At 42.1% G+C, this 14,499-nt stretch overlaps 1 long non-coding RNA gene across 1 annotated transcript; it reads left to right on the top strand.

Moving 5' to 3' along the window:
* Nucleotides 1-812: 812 nt before the first annotated feature.
* Nucleotides 813-11,115, top strand: LOC145876409 (uncharacterized). The gene is made up of 5 exons (XR_014391528.1): nucleotides 813-920; nucleotides 3,470-3,611; nucleotides 7,875-7,930; nucleotides 10,582-10,680; nucleotides 10,981-11,115. It is a non-coding gene; the product is annotated as an uncharacterized LOC145876409 (long non-coding RNA).
* Nucleotides 11,116-14,499: the final 3,384 nt, after the last annotated feature.

Raw genomic sequence — 14,499 nt, 5'->3', positions numbered from 1 at the left:
GATTACATGGAGAGAGGGACCTGATCCTAGATCATAATGAATGAGATTACATGGACAGGAGGGACCTGATCTTAGATCATAATGAATCAGAGTACTTGGATAGGGGGACCTGATCCTAGATCATAATGAATCAGATTACAAGGAGAGGAGGACCTGATCATAGTGAATCAGATTACATGGAGAGGGGGGACCTGATCCTAGATCATAATGAATCAGATTACATGGGGAGGGGGGATCTGATCCTAGATCATAATGGATCATATTACATGGAGAGGTGGGACCTGATCCTAGATCATAATGAATCAGATTACATGGAGAGGGGGGACCTGATCCTAGATCACAATGAATCAGATTACATGGAGAGGAGGACCTGATCCTAGATCATAATGAATCAGATTACATGGAGATTGGGACCTGATCCTAGATCACATTGAATTAGATTACATGGAGAGAGGGACCTGATCTTAGATCATAATGAATCAGATTACATGGAGAGGGGGGACCTGATCCTAGATCATAATGAATCAGATTACATGGAGAGGGGGGACCTGATCCTAGATCACATTGAATCAGATTACATGGAGAGGAGGGACCTGATCTTAGATCATAATGAATCAGAGTACATGGAGAGGAGGACCTGATCCTAGATCATAATGAATCAGATTACATGGAGAGGAGGACCTGATACCATATCAGCACTCCTCCTCTGGGACACTGCCTTTATGAAACCAAACACATAGTTGTTAAATCTAGTTACAGCAGGTGTTTACTGCCATCTAGTGGAAGATACCAATAAAACACTTTATTTTCAGGGTGGGGAGGCGGCTGATTGAAACAGAAAGTTAAGTTGTTCTTTTGTACAGAATCCATTTTGAGACGACAGAGCAGAAGACGCTATATGGAGATTACTGACAAATAAAGTGAGTATTTCTCAGTATTTCTGAACAGTAATACATTCTAAAGGACAGAGTAAGATATAGTACTAGTAGTAGTTAGTAGAACTGTTATATGAGCTTAGTTGCTGACAGACAGCAGTTTTAGTAGAACTGCTACTTGAGCTGAGTTGCTGACAGACAGCAGTTTTCAAAGTGGAAACTAATCAGTAGGTCTACATGTTATCAGTAAAACGTCTGGTAAAGATGGTGGAGGAGCTTTTACATTATATGGTTTTATGTTTATCTCAGGGTTTCTCAATCCTTTTGTTCTGACCAGCACTTACACACCTGATTCAACTAATCATTAAATATTTTAAAACAGTTTAATATTTGAGGCATACAAATGAACATTCTCAAATGAAAACCTTTTGGGTTTGAAGGCCTGTTTACAATTATTAAAGGCCTACTAGAATTCATATTTGATGAAAAAACACAGCTAAACCTGGTTTCTAGTAAATTATATGTTTATCTAAAATAATGTAAAAGAGATGTCTTGAAGAAGGACTATAATATAAAAACTGAAGCATGATTCAGTACAATGTCATGAGTTACTGCTGTCACATGCAACTGACTGTTAGCCCCACCCGCTGGATACTGTTGTTATATAACTATTGTTATATAAATGGGTGGTGACGTGTTTGACTATGATTGGTGTTAAAACAATTCTAATTAAATTATTAAATGAAATCATACTCTACCTTAACCACAATGTATTTAAAAATGCATTTTGTTTGTTATGAAAAAGAATGCTCTTAAACATTTGCATTTAAAGTATAACTTTTAATGTATATAAACAAAGTGCATATAAATCTAACCATTCAAAATAAATACAACCTGAACAACATAATAGAATATTGCATCATATCAAAGAAAAATAAATAACAATTTGCCAAACTGCAGCATCCCACAATTTGAAATAAATGTAAAACATAATGATGCTATTACACATGTGCATTTAAAGTATAACTTTTTAATGTATATAAACAAAGTGCATATAAATCTAACCATTGAAAATGAATACAACCTGAACAACATAATAATAGAATATTTAACCATATCAAAGAAAAATAAATAACAATGTGCAAAACTGCAGCATCCCACTTAAAACATTAAACTGGTCCCTCTTTTCTCTCTCTTCTTTATTACCATGTTACAACCAGCAGCACACAGCAATGCTGACCATATTTTGCTTTTATGAGAGATTTGCATTCAGAAATGCAAGCTGCCTCACTGTCGAGGGGCTGATGCGGTTTCTTCTCTCAGTAATTATTTGTCCTGTTTTTGAGAAGACCCTCTCAGAGGGAACGGATGTGGCCACTATGCAGAGTCTCCCTGTCATGACTTTAGTAAGCCGTGGGCAGACAGAGGCCTTGTTCTTCCACCAGCTCAGAGGATCTGCAGGAGGGGCTCCTCCAAATAGGATCGGACCTCCATTATGGCATCTGCTGAGGGATTCCTTCGTGCTGCATCCCCAGTTGCTCTCTCGTCAAACAGCATCCAAACAGCAGACGTTTGTGACACTACTGCTGGTGCTTCTGCTCCATCTGATCCCTCTTCTTCCTGATGCCCTGGTGCCTGAGCCAGCTGACTGCTGGGGCTGTCCCTCCATCTGATCCCTCTTCTTCCTGATGCCCTGGTGCCTGAGCCAGCTGACTGCTGGGGCTGTCCCTCCCTGCTGCGGAGGTTATTCTTTGAAGAGCCTCATCAATCGCTATGGCATCACTGAAGGCTAACTTCTTAAACCTGGGGTCAAGTGCAGCGGTTTCTGATAGCACGTGATTATATTCCATTCTGTGGAACTTTCTGTCCATTGATGAACATAGGGTGTCCATCAACTCGGTCACATTAAATTTGCTTCTCTCTGGCGTCTGGCTGTGATTCGCTGCAGACCCTTACACAGGAGTATCATTGTTGAGGTGGTCACATAGCTGAAAAGAGAGAACAGTAACTTATTAGTTCAGCTTCATGTTTAGTCTACTGATACTACATTCTCATCTACTGCTCATATACATATATAATACTGGATTAAATAATGATGCAGTAATAACTGCTTACTGTACCTCACTCCACTGATCTCCACAGTGACCTGCTCCAGGACTGCACACCTCCTCCACCACCTCCCATTCCTCTTGGGTCAGAGCATCAACAGGTGCATTGACAATGCCCAGGGTAGAGATGATGGCATCCTTTGACTCAAGAAACCGCTTCAACATATAAAATGTTGAATTCCACCTTGTAGTGCAGTCTTGTTTAGGCCTCAGCTCATGCATCCCCATCTGGCGTTGTGTAGACTTTAGTTTTTCAGCACCTACTGTGCTCCTGTGGAAGTATTCCACAGCTGCTTTCACTTTGTCCACAGTAGGCTTCATCACCTTCAGAACATCTCTTACAATCAGGTTGATTGTATGGGCAAGACATGGATGATGGGTCAATTTATTAAACATTTTCATGGCTTTGGTTATGTTAGCTGCATTGTCGCTAACACAACAGACCACTTTTCCATCTACTTGTCCTTCTCTGGCCACTCTCAACAGTTCCTCTGCCAAGTTCTCTGGGTGTGTCTGTCGCTGAACTCAAAGCAGTCCAGAAGACAGCTAGACATCGAAAAAATCTTCAATGAAGTGACATGTACCCGACATGTAAGAAGTGGTTACCCTTGATGTCCAGCAGTCAGTGGTAAGGCAAACTGCAGTAGCTTTTTAGACTCTTTTCCACACTGAAGCCTGTGTGCTCTCGTACATTTGTGGAAAAGTGATTTTGAAAGGGTTTTCCTGCTTGGAATTGTGTACATTGGATTTACATTATTGCTATAATTTCTAAAACCTCCACAATCTAAAATGGCTGGAAATCGGTGGCAATCATTTTAGCCAATGCAATATCAATGTGGCCTTGTTTTGCTAAAGACATAGACTTTGGAATAAACTGGTCCATAGAAGACTGCGTTGCTGTGGGTCATGGAGTAGGTCTACTGGACTGAGTGGATACATCTCCACCACTATCACTAGCAGGTCTACTGGACTGAGTGGATACATCTCCACCACTATCACTAGCAGGTCTACTGGACTGAGTGGATACATCTCCACCACTATCACTAGCAGGTCTACTGGACTGAGTGGATACATCTCCACCACTATCACTAGCAGGTCTACTGGACTGAGTGGATACATCTCCACCACTATCACTAGCAGGTCTACTGGACTGAGTGGAGACATCTCCACCACTATCACTAGCAGGTCTACTGGACTGAGTGGATACATCTCCACCACTATCACTAGCAGGTCTACTGGACTGAGTGGATACATCTCCACCACTATCACTAGCAGGCCTACTGGACTGAGTGGATACATCTCCACCACTATCACTAGCAGGCCTACTGGACTGAGTGGATACATCTCCACCACTATCACTAGCAGGCCAACTGGACTGAGTGGATACATCTCCACCACTATCACTAGCAGGTCTACTGGACTGACTGGACACATCTCCACCACTATCACTAGCAGGTCTACTGGACTGAGTGGATAAATCTCCACCACTATCACTAGCAGGTCTACTGGACTGAGTGGATACATCTCCACCACTATCACTAGCAGGTCTACTGGACTGACTGGACACATCTCCACCACTATCACGAGCAGGTCTACTGGACTGACTGGACACATCTCCACCACTATCACTAGCAGGTCTACTGGACTGAGTGGATACATCTCCACCACTATCACTAGCAGGTCTACTGGACTGAGTGGATACATCCCCACCACTATCACTAGCAGGTCTACTGGACTGAGTGGATACATCCCCACCACTATCACTAGCAGGTCTACTGGACTGAGTGGATACATCTCCACCACTATCACTAGCAGGTCTACTGGACTGAGTGGATACATCTCCACCACTATCACTAGCAGGTCTACTGGACTGAGTGGATACATCTCCACCACTATCACTAGCAGGCCTACTGGACTGAGTGGATACATCTCCATGTGTGGAGGTACTGGCTCCACCACTATCACTAGCAGGTCTACTGGACAGAGTGGATACATCTCCACCACTATCACTAGCAGGCCTACTGGACTGAGTGGATACATCTCCACGTGTGGAGGTACTGGCTCCACCACTATCACTAGCAGGTCTACTGGACTGAGTGGATACATCTCCACCACTATCACCAGCAGGCCTACTGGACTGAGTGGATACATGTCCATGTGTGGAGGTACTGGCTCCACCACTATCACTAGCAGGTCTACTGGACTGACTGGACACATCTCCACCACTATCACTAGCAGGTCTACTGGACTGAGTGGATACATCTCCATGTGTGGAGGTACTGGCTCCACCACTATCACTAGCAGGTCTACTGGACTGAGTGGATACATCTCCACCACTATCACTAGCAGGTCTACTGGACTGAGTGGATACATCCCCACCACTATCACTAGCAGGTCTACTGGACTGAGTGGTTACATCCCCACCACTATCACTAGCAGGTCTACTGGACTGAGTGGATACATCTCCACCACTATCACTAGCAGGTCTACTGGACTGAGTGGATACATCTCCACCACTATCACTAGCAGGTCTACTGGACTGAGTGGATACATCTCCACCACTATCACTAGCAGGCCTACTGGACTGAGTGGATACATCTCCATGTGTGGAGGTACTGGCTCCACCACTATCACTAGCAGGTCTACTGGACTGAGTGGATACATCTCCACCACTATCACTAGCAGGCCTACTGGACTGAGTGGATACATCTCCACGTGTGGAGGTGCTGGCTCCACCACTATCACTAGCATGTCTACTTGACTGAGTGGATACATCTCCACGTGTGGAGGTGCTGGCTCCACCACTATCACTAGCAGGCCTACTGGACTGAGTGGGTACTGGCTCCACCACTATCACTAGCAGGTCTACTGGACTGAGTGGATACATCTCCACCACTATCACTAGCAGGTCTACTGGACTGAGTGGATACATCTCCACGTGTGGAGGTGCTGGCTCCACCACTATCACTAGCAGGTCTACTGGACTGAGTGGATACATCTCCACCACTATCACTAGCAGGTCTACTGGACTGAGTGGATACATCTCCACGTGTGGAGGTGCTGGCTCCACCACTATCACTAGCATGTCTACTGGACTGAGTGGATACATATCCACCACTATCACTAGCAGGTCTACTGGACTGAGTGGATACATCTCCACCACTATCACTAGCAGGTCTACTGGACTGAGTGGATACATCTCCACCACTATCACTAGCAGGCCTACTGGACTGAGTGGCTACATCTCCACCACTATCACTAGCAGGTCTACTGGACTGAGTGGATACATCTCCACCACTATCACTAGCAGGCCTACTGGACTGAGTGGATACATCTCCACCACTATCACTAGCAGGTCTACTGGACTGAGTGGATACATCTCCACGTGTGGAGGTGCTGGCTCCACCACATTCACTAGCAGGTCTACTGGACTGAGTGGATACATCTCCACGTGTGGCGGTGCTGACTCCACCACTATCACTAGCAGGCCCGCTGACCTGATCCTAGATCATAATGAATCAGATTACATGGAGAGGAGGACCTGATCCTAGATCATAATGAATCAGGTTACATGGAGAGGGGGACCTGATCCTAGATCATAATGAATCAGATTACATGGAGAGGGGGGACCTGATCCTAGATCATAATGAATCAGATTTCATGGAGAGGAGGGACCTGATCCTATATCATAATGAATCAGATTACATGGAGAGGGGGGGACCTGATCCTAGATCATAATGAATCAGATTACATGGAGAGGGGGGGCCTGATCCTAGATCATAATGAATCAGATTATATGGAGAGGAGGACCTGATCCTATATCATAATGAATCAGATTACATGGAGAGGAGGACCTGATCCTAGATTATAATGAATCAGATTACATGGAGAGGGGGACCTGATCCTAGATCATAATGAATCAGATTACATGGAGAGGAGGGGACCTGATCCTAGATCATAATGAATCAGATTACATGGAGAGAGGAGGACCTGATCCTAGATCATAATGAATCAGATTACATGGAGAGGAGGGACCTGATCCTAGATCATAATGAATCAGATTACATGGAGAGGAGGGACCTGATCCTAGATCATAATGAATCAGATTACATGGAGAGGGGGGACCTGATCCTAGATCATAATGAATCAGATTACATGGAGAGGGGGGACCTGATCCTAGATCATAATGAATCAGATTACATGGAGAGAGGAGGACCTGATCCTAGATCATAATGAATCAGATTACATGGAGAGAGGGGGACCTGATCCTAGATCATAATGAATCAGACTACATGGAGAGGAGGGACCTGATCCTAGATCATAATGAATCAGATTACATGGAGAGAGGGGGACCTGATCCTAGATCATAATGAATCAGATTACATGGAGAGGAGGACCTGATCCTAGATCATAATGAATCAGATTACATGGAGAGGGGGGACCTGATCCTAGATCATAATGAATCAGATTACATGGAGAGGAGGACCTGATCCTAGATCATAATGAATCAGATTACATGGAGAGGGGGGACCTGATCCTAGATCATAATGAATCAGATTACATGGAGAGGGGGGACCTGATCCTAGATCATAATGAATCAGATTACATGGAGAGGGGGGACCTGATCCTATATCATAATGAATCAGATTACATGGAGAGGAGGGACCTGATCCTAGATCATAATGAATCAGATTACATGGACAGGGGGACCTGATCCTGATTCAGCACTCCTCCTTTGAGACACTGCCTTTATGAATAAGGAATGCTGTTGTAAAGTGTAGTTACAGCAGGTGTTTACTGCCATCTAGTGGAAGATACCAATAAAACACTTTATTTTCAGGGTGGGGAGACGGCTGATTGAAACAGAAAGTAAAGTTGTTCTTTTGTTCAGGATCCATTTTGAGACGACAGAGCAGAAGACGCTATATGGAGATTACTGACAAATAAGTAAGTATTTCTGAACAATAATTCATTCTAAAGGACAGAGTAAGATAATGAATATCTGTAATGAGATGTTACTAGTTAGTAGAACTGCTACTTGAGCTGAGTTGCTGACAGACAGCAGTTTTCAAAGTGGAAACTAATCAGTAGGTCTACATGTTATCAGTAAAACGTCTGGTAAAGATGGTGGAGGAGCTTTTACATTATATGGTTTTATGTTTATCTCAGGGTTTCTCAATCCTTTTGTTCTTACCAGCACTTACACACCTGATTCAACTAATCATCAAATATTTTAAGACAATTTAATATTTGAAGCCAACAAATGAACATTCTCAAATTAAAACCTTTTGGGTTTGTAGGCCTGTAAACAATTATTAAAGTCCTAAAGTAACTCACATTTTGGAGGAAAAAACAAAGCTAAACTTGGTTTCGAGTAAATTATATGTTTAGCTAAAATAATGTAAGAGAGATGTCTTGAAGAAACGCTTCTGGGTTTAGAACTCTGCGTCTCAGTGCCCTGCGACAGTGGGAAGTTCGTTTTGCATGGCCCGGTGCTACAGGTGAGTGGAGTTTTATTTTAAGGAACAATGGAATGGTCTAAAATGCGTAAACGCTGCTCACGCGGGGAGCCGGGCAATGCAAAACGAATTCACCCAGTGACCGTTACATTATTTCCTTATATGAAACTGAAAGTAACTTTGTAGCCCACGCAGTTACAAAATGTCTGTTGAAACTGTGGCTCATATGTCTCTAGAACGTTAGAACAGTGGTGGAAAAAGTACTCAATTCTCATACTTGAGTAAAAGTAAAGACACCTTAATAGAAAATGACTCAATTAAAAGTGAAAGTCACCCAGTAAAATACTTCTTCAGTAAAAGTCAAAGTATTTGGTTTCAAATATAATTAAGTATCAAAAGTAAATGTAATTGCTAAAATATACTTAAGCATCAAAAGTAAAAGTAAAGTAGTGATAATTTAAAATTCCTTTTATTAAGCAAACCAGACGGCACAATTTTCTTGTTATTTTAATTTACGGATAACCAGGGTCACACTCCAACACTCAGACGTCATTTAAAAATGAAGCATTTGTGTTTAGTGAGTCTGTCAGATCAGAGGCAGGGGATGACCAGGGATGTTCTCTGTTTAGTGAGTCCTCCAGATCAGAGGCAGTAGGGATGACCAGGGATGTTCTCTGTTTAGTGAGTCCTCCAGATAAGAGGCAGTAGGGATGACCAGGGATGTTCTCTGTTTAGTGAGTCCTCCAGATCAGAGGCAGTAGGGATGACCAGGGATGTTCTGTTTAGTGAGTCCTCCAGATCAGAGGCAGTAGGGATGACCAGGGATGTTCTCTGTTTAGTGAGTCCTCCAGATCAGAGGCAGTAGGGATGACCAGGGATGTTCTCTGTTTAGTGAGTCCTCCAGATCAGAGGCAGTAGGGATGACCAGGGATGTTCTCTGTTTAGTGAGTCCTCCAGATCAGAGGCAGTAGGGATGACCAGGGATGTTCTCTGTTTAGTGAGTCCTCCAGATCAGAGGCAGTAGGGATGACCAGGGATGTGCTCTGTTTAGTTAGTCCTCCAGATCCGAGGCAGTAGGGATGTTCTCTTGATAAGTGTTCATATTGGACCGTTTTCTGTCCTGCTAAGCATTCAACATGTAACATGTACTTTTGGGTGTCAGGGAAAATGTATGGAGTAAAAAGTACATCATTTTCTTCATGAATGTAGTGAAGTAAAAGAGAAAGTTGTTAAAAATATATTTCTCAAAGAGATAATAAATGAATGAGAACAATTGACATTCAAGAATTAGTCACTGTGTTAACCACAACCAACATGCTGGATCTCTGTTTAGTTGTCACTGTGTTAACCACAACCAACATGCTGGATCTCTGTTTAGTTGTCACTGTGTTGACCACAACCAACATGCTGGATCTCTGTTTAGTTGTCACTGTGTTAACCACAACCAACATGCTGGATCTCTGTTTAGTTGTCACTGTGTTAACCACAACCAACATGCTGGATCTCTGTTTAGTTGTTACTGTGTTAACCACAACCAACATGTTGGATCTCTGTTTAGTTGTCACTGTGTTAACCACAACCAACATGCTGGATCTCTGTTTAGTTGTCCCTGTGTTAACCACAACCAACATGCTGCATCTCTGTTTAGTTGTTACTGTGTTAACCACAGCCAACATGCTGGATCTCTGTTTAGTTGTCACTGTGTTAACCACAACCAACATGCTGCATCTCTGTTTAGTTATTACTGTGTTAACCACAACCAACATGCTGGATCTCTGTTTAGTTGTCACTGTGTTAACCAACATGCTGGATCTCTGTTTAGTTGTCACTGTGTTGACCACAACCAACATGTTGGATCTCTGTTTAGTTGTCACTGTGTTAACCACAACCAACATGCTGGATCTCTGTTTAGTTGTCACTGTGTTAACCACAACCAACATGTTGGATCTCTGTTTAGTTGTCACTGTGTTAACCACAATCAACATGCTGGATCTCTGTTTAGTTGTCACTGTGTTGACCACAACCAACATGCTGGATCTCTGTTTAGTTGTCACTGTGTTAACCACAACCAACATGCTGGATCTCTGTTTAGTTGTCTCTGTGTTAACCAGAACCAACATGCTGGATCTCTGTTTACAGGGGTCAGTGCTCTAAAATGAGTCTCTCTGGGGAGAGAGAGGAGGGGGGCCCTGCCTCCAAAATGCATCTCTCTGGGGGACATGACACCAAAGCTAAGAGGTGAGATAACAATTTTATGATAACAATATTGAGCCGGTCGGTCACATTTGAGAGTGAGGGAGATATATAACATTTTGCATAAAAAAACATGATTTTTGTCTCTCTGAAATGAAACCATCAAGTGATAGATTTTAAACAAATCCTTGTCTGTGAGAGATGTAATAATTAATACATAATTTCTTTAAACAATAAAAGCTCATTTCTGTAAAGTGATATGTAGCGTTTTGGAACTCTTCTTATGTTTCCCATCTGAGATCAGAGTAGATGAGAGATGTAATGTTTGTCTCTGTTGTGTTGAAGCCCAATCAAGCAGGAGAGACCAGCCTCCCCTGTCCCCAGCTGTGTGTCCATGAAGAGTGACCGGTCTATGGGTACACCTATAGTGTTTAGAGAGGGAGACTTTTCTACTGAACAAAGGTAAGAAGAACTCATGGGTCATGGTCTGTGAGTTAACCTCTTGGGGCTAGGTGGGACGCTAGCGTGCCACCTGTGGTGCACTCCATCAACAGCAGGTGCATTTCAAGAGCGGCAAATTTGAATCCAAATAAATGTCAAAATTCAAATTTTTCAAAAATACAACTATGTTACACCATTTGAAAGATAAACATCTCCTTAATCTAACCACGTTTTACGATTTCAAAAAGGTTTTACGGCGAAAGCATAAATTTAGAGTATGTTAGGACAGTACATTTACAAGAGTTGTGTGTAATGTTTTGTCAAGTCAAAGACAGGGTCACCAAAACCATAAAACCAGCTAAAATGATACACTAACCTTTTACAATCTCCATCAGATGACACTCCTAGGACATTATGTTAGACAATGCATGCATTTTTAGTTCTATCAAGTTCATATTTATATACAAAAACAGCGTTTTACTATGGCATTGATGTTGAGGAAATCGTTTCCCTCCAATAACCGGCAGTCAAGTCAGCGTCACAAATTAAATAATTAAAATTAGAAAACATTGGTAAAATATTATATTGTCATTTAAAGAATTATAGATTTACATCTTTTGAACGCAATCAACTTGCCAGATTTAAAAATAACCTTACTGGGAAATCACACTTTGCAATAATCTGAGCACTGTGCCCAGAAAAATACGCGTTGCGATACAGACTAGACGTCATGTTGGGGAGATCTAAAATCGAAAATACTATGTAAATAATCCATTACCTTTGATTCTCTTCATCAGATGTCACTTCCAGGTATCACAGGTCCATAACGAATGTAGTTTTGTTCAAAAAAGCTCATCATTTATGTCCAAAAATCTCCGTCTCGTTAGCACATGATGTAAGCCAGCCGGACTTCTCGTCATGAACGAGGGGAAAAAATATATTTCCGTTCGTTCAAACATGTCAAACGTTGTATAGCATAAATCATTAGGGCCTTTTTTAACCAGAACATGAATAATATTCAAGGTGGACGAATGCATAGCCTTTTATAACGTATTGGAACGAGGGTACCCAACATGAAGTAGCGCGCCAGGTGTCTAATGGGACATCACCGTTCCATGGCTCTTGTTCGGTCAGATCTCCCTCCAGAAGACTCAAAACACTTTGTAAAGGCTGGTGACATCTAGTGGAAGCAATAGGAAGTGCCAAAATATTCCTAAACCCCTGTGTTTTTCAATGGGATAGGTTTAAAATCAATACAACACATCAGGTATCCACTTCCTGTCAGAAAATGTCTCAGGGTTTTGCCTGCCAAATGAGTTCTGTTATACTCACAGACACCATTCAAACAGTTTTGGAAACTTTAGAGTGTTTTCTATCCATATATAATAAGTATATGCATATTCTAGTTACTGGGTAGGATTAGTAACCAGATTAAATCGGGTACATTTTTTTTATCCAGACGTGCAAATGCTGCCCCCTAGACCCAACAGGTTAAACAACACTGTCTCTAGTCATTTCTCCTATCCCATTTTCACATTTCTTATTGTTGTTTTCATAATCCATAGGCTAATCCTTTAGTCCATTTTCATAGTCCTAAAACAGTGTGTGTGTGTGTGTGTGTGTGTGTGTGTGTGTGTGTGTGTGTGTGTGTGTGTGTGTGTGTGTGTGTGTGTGTGTGTGTGTGTGTGTGTGTGTGTGTGTGTGTGTGTGTACTGTAATCTCATGTTTTGTCCACAGAAACCAACAGGAGAGATCAGAGTCAGAGATTCTCAGTGGTCAGTCTTCCCAGAGTCATCAAACAGACCTGGACTCCATATTCAGTGTATGTGATCCTGTTATGTACATTTGTTTTTGTTTTCCTCAAGTAAAGTTGATCTGTCAATTATTCATTATTGTGTTAATGAGAAAGCATTTCTTCTCTTGCTTAACTTATTTACTTGATTTATTTTAGTTGCTTGAAGAGAAAATTATGACATTTGTGAAGAACGAGCTGAAGATGTTCAAGAGGATTCTTAGTCCTGAACTCCCAGAAGGCTTTGAGAGTCCGAAGCAGGATAAGGAAGTGGTGGATGCTGAAGATGAGAAGCAGGAGAGCAGTGCCAGAGAGGGGGCTCTCAAGATCACACTGCACGTCCTGAGGAAAATGAACCAGAAGGAGCTTGCTGACACACTGGAGAAATGTAAGATCTGTCTGCCTCATGTTGAATGATGTTTTATAACGTTTAACCTCTATGGGCTAGGTGGGACGCTTGCGTCCCACCTACGTAACAGCCACTGGCAGCCTGTGGCGCGATTTTCAAAACGTTAAAAATCCTATTACTTCAATTTCTCAAACATATGACTATTTTACAGCTATTTAAAGACAAGACCCTCGTTAATCTAACCACACTGTCCGATTTCAAAAAGGCTTTACAACGAAAGCAAAACATTAGATTATGTCAGCAGAGTACCAAGCCAGAAATAATCAGACACCCATTTTTCAAGCCAGCATATAATGTCACCAAAACCCAGAAGACAGCTAAATGCAGCACTCACCTTTGATGATCTTCATCAGATGACAACCCTAGGACATTATGTTATACAATACATGCATGTTTTGTTCAATCAAGTTCATATTTATATCAAAAACCAGCTTTTTACATTAGCATGTGACGTTCAGAACTAGCATACCCCCCGCAAACTTCCGGGGAATTCGCTAACATTTTACTAAATTACTCACGATAAACGTTCACAAAAAGCATAACAATTATTTTAAGAATTATAGATACAGACCTCCTCTATGCACTCGATATGTCCGATTTTAAAATAGCTTTTTGGTGAAAGCACATTTTGCAATATTCTAAGTACATAGCCCAGGCATCACGGGCTCGCTATTTAGACACCCGGCAAGTTTAGCACTCACCATAATCATATTTACTATTATAAAAGTTTGATTACCTTTTGTTGTCTTCGTCAGAATGCACACCCAGGACTGCTACTTCAATAACAAATGTTGGTTTGGTCCAAAATAATCCATCGTTATATCCGAATAGCGGCGTTTTGTTCGTGCGTTCCAGACACTATCCGAAATAGTAAAGAAGTGTCGCGCGCATGGCGCAATTCGTGACAATTAAATTCTAAATATTCCATTACCGTACTTCGAAGCATGTCAACCGCTGTTTAAAATCAATTTTTACGACATTTTTCTCGTAGAAAAGCGATAATATTCCGACAGGGAATCTCCTTTTCGGCAAACAGAGGAAAAAATCCCAAAGGCGGGGGCGGTCGGGTCACGCGCCTAAGCCCAGTGTCCCTTGATCGGCCACTTGAGAAAGGCGATAATGTGTTTCAGCCTGGGGCTGGAATGACGACATTCTGTTTTTTCCCGGGCTCTGAGCGCCTATGGACGACGTGGGAAGTGTCACGTTAGAGCAGAGATCCTTA

The sequence above is a fragment of the Salmo salar genome, unplaced genomic scaffold (genome assembly GCF_965601325.2).
Source record: "Salmo salar unplaced genomic scaffold, fSalSal1 ptg000587l, whole genome shotgun sequence".
NCBI classification, from domain to species: domain Eukaryota; kingdom Metazoa; phylum Chordata; class Actinopteri; order Salmoniformes; family Salmonidae; genus Salmo; species Salmo salar.
This window is presented reverse-complemented; position numbering and strand designations above follow the sequence as displayed.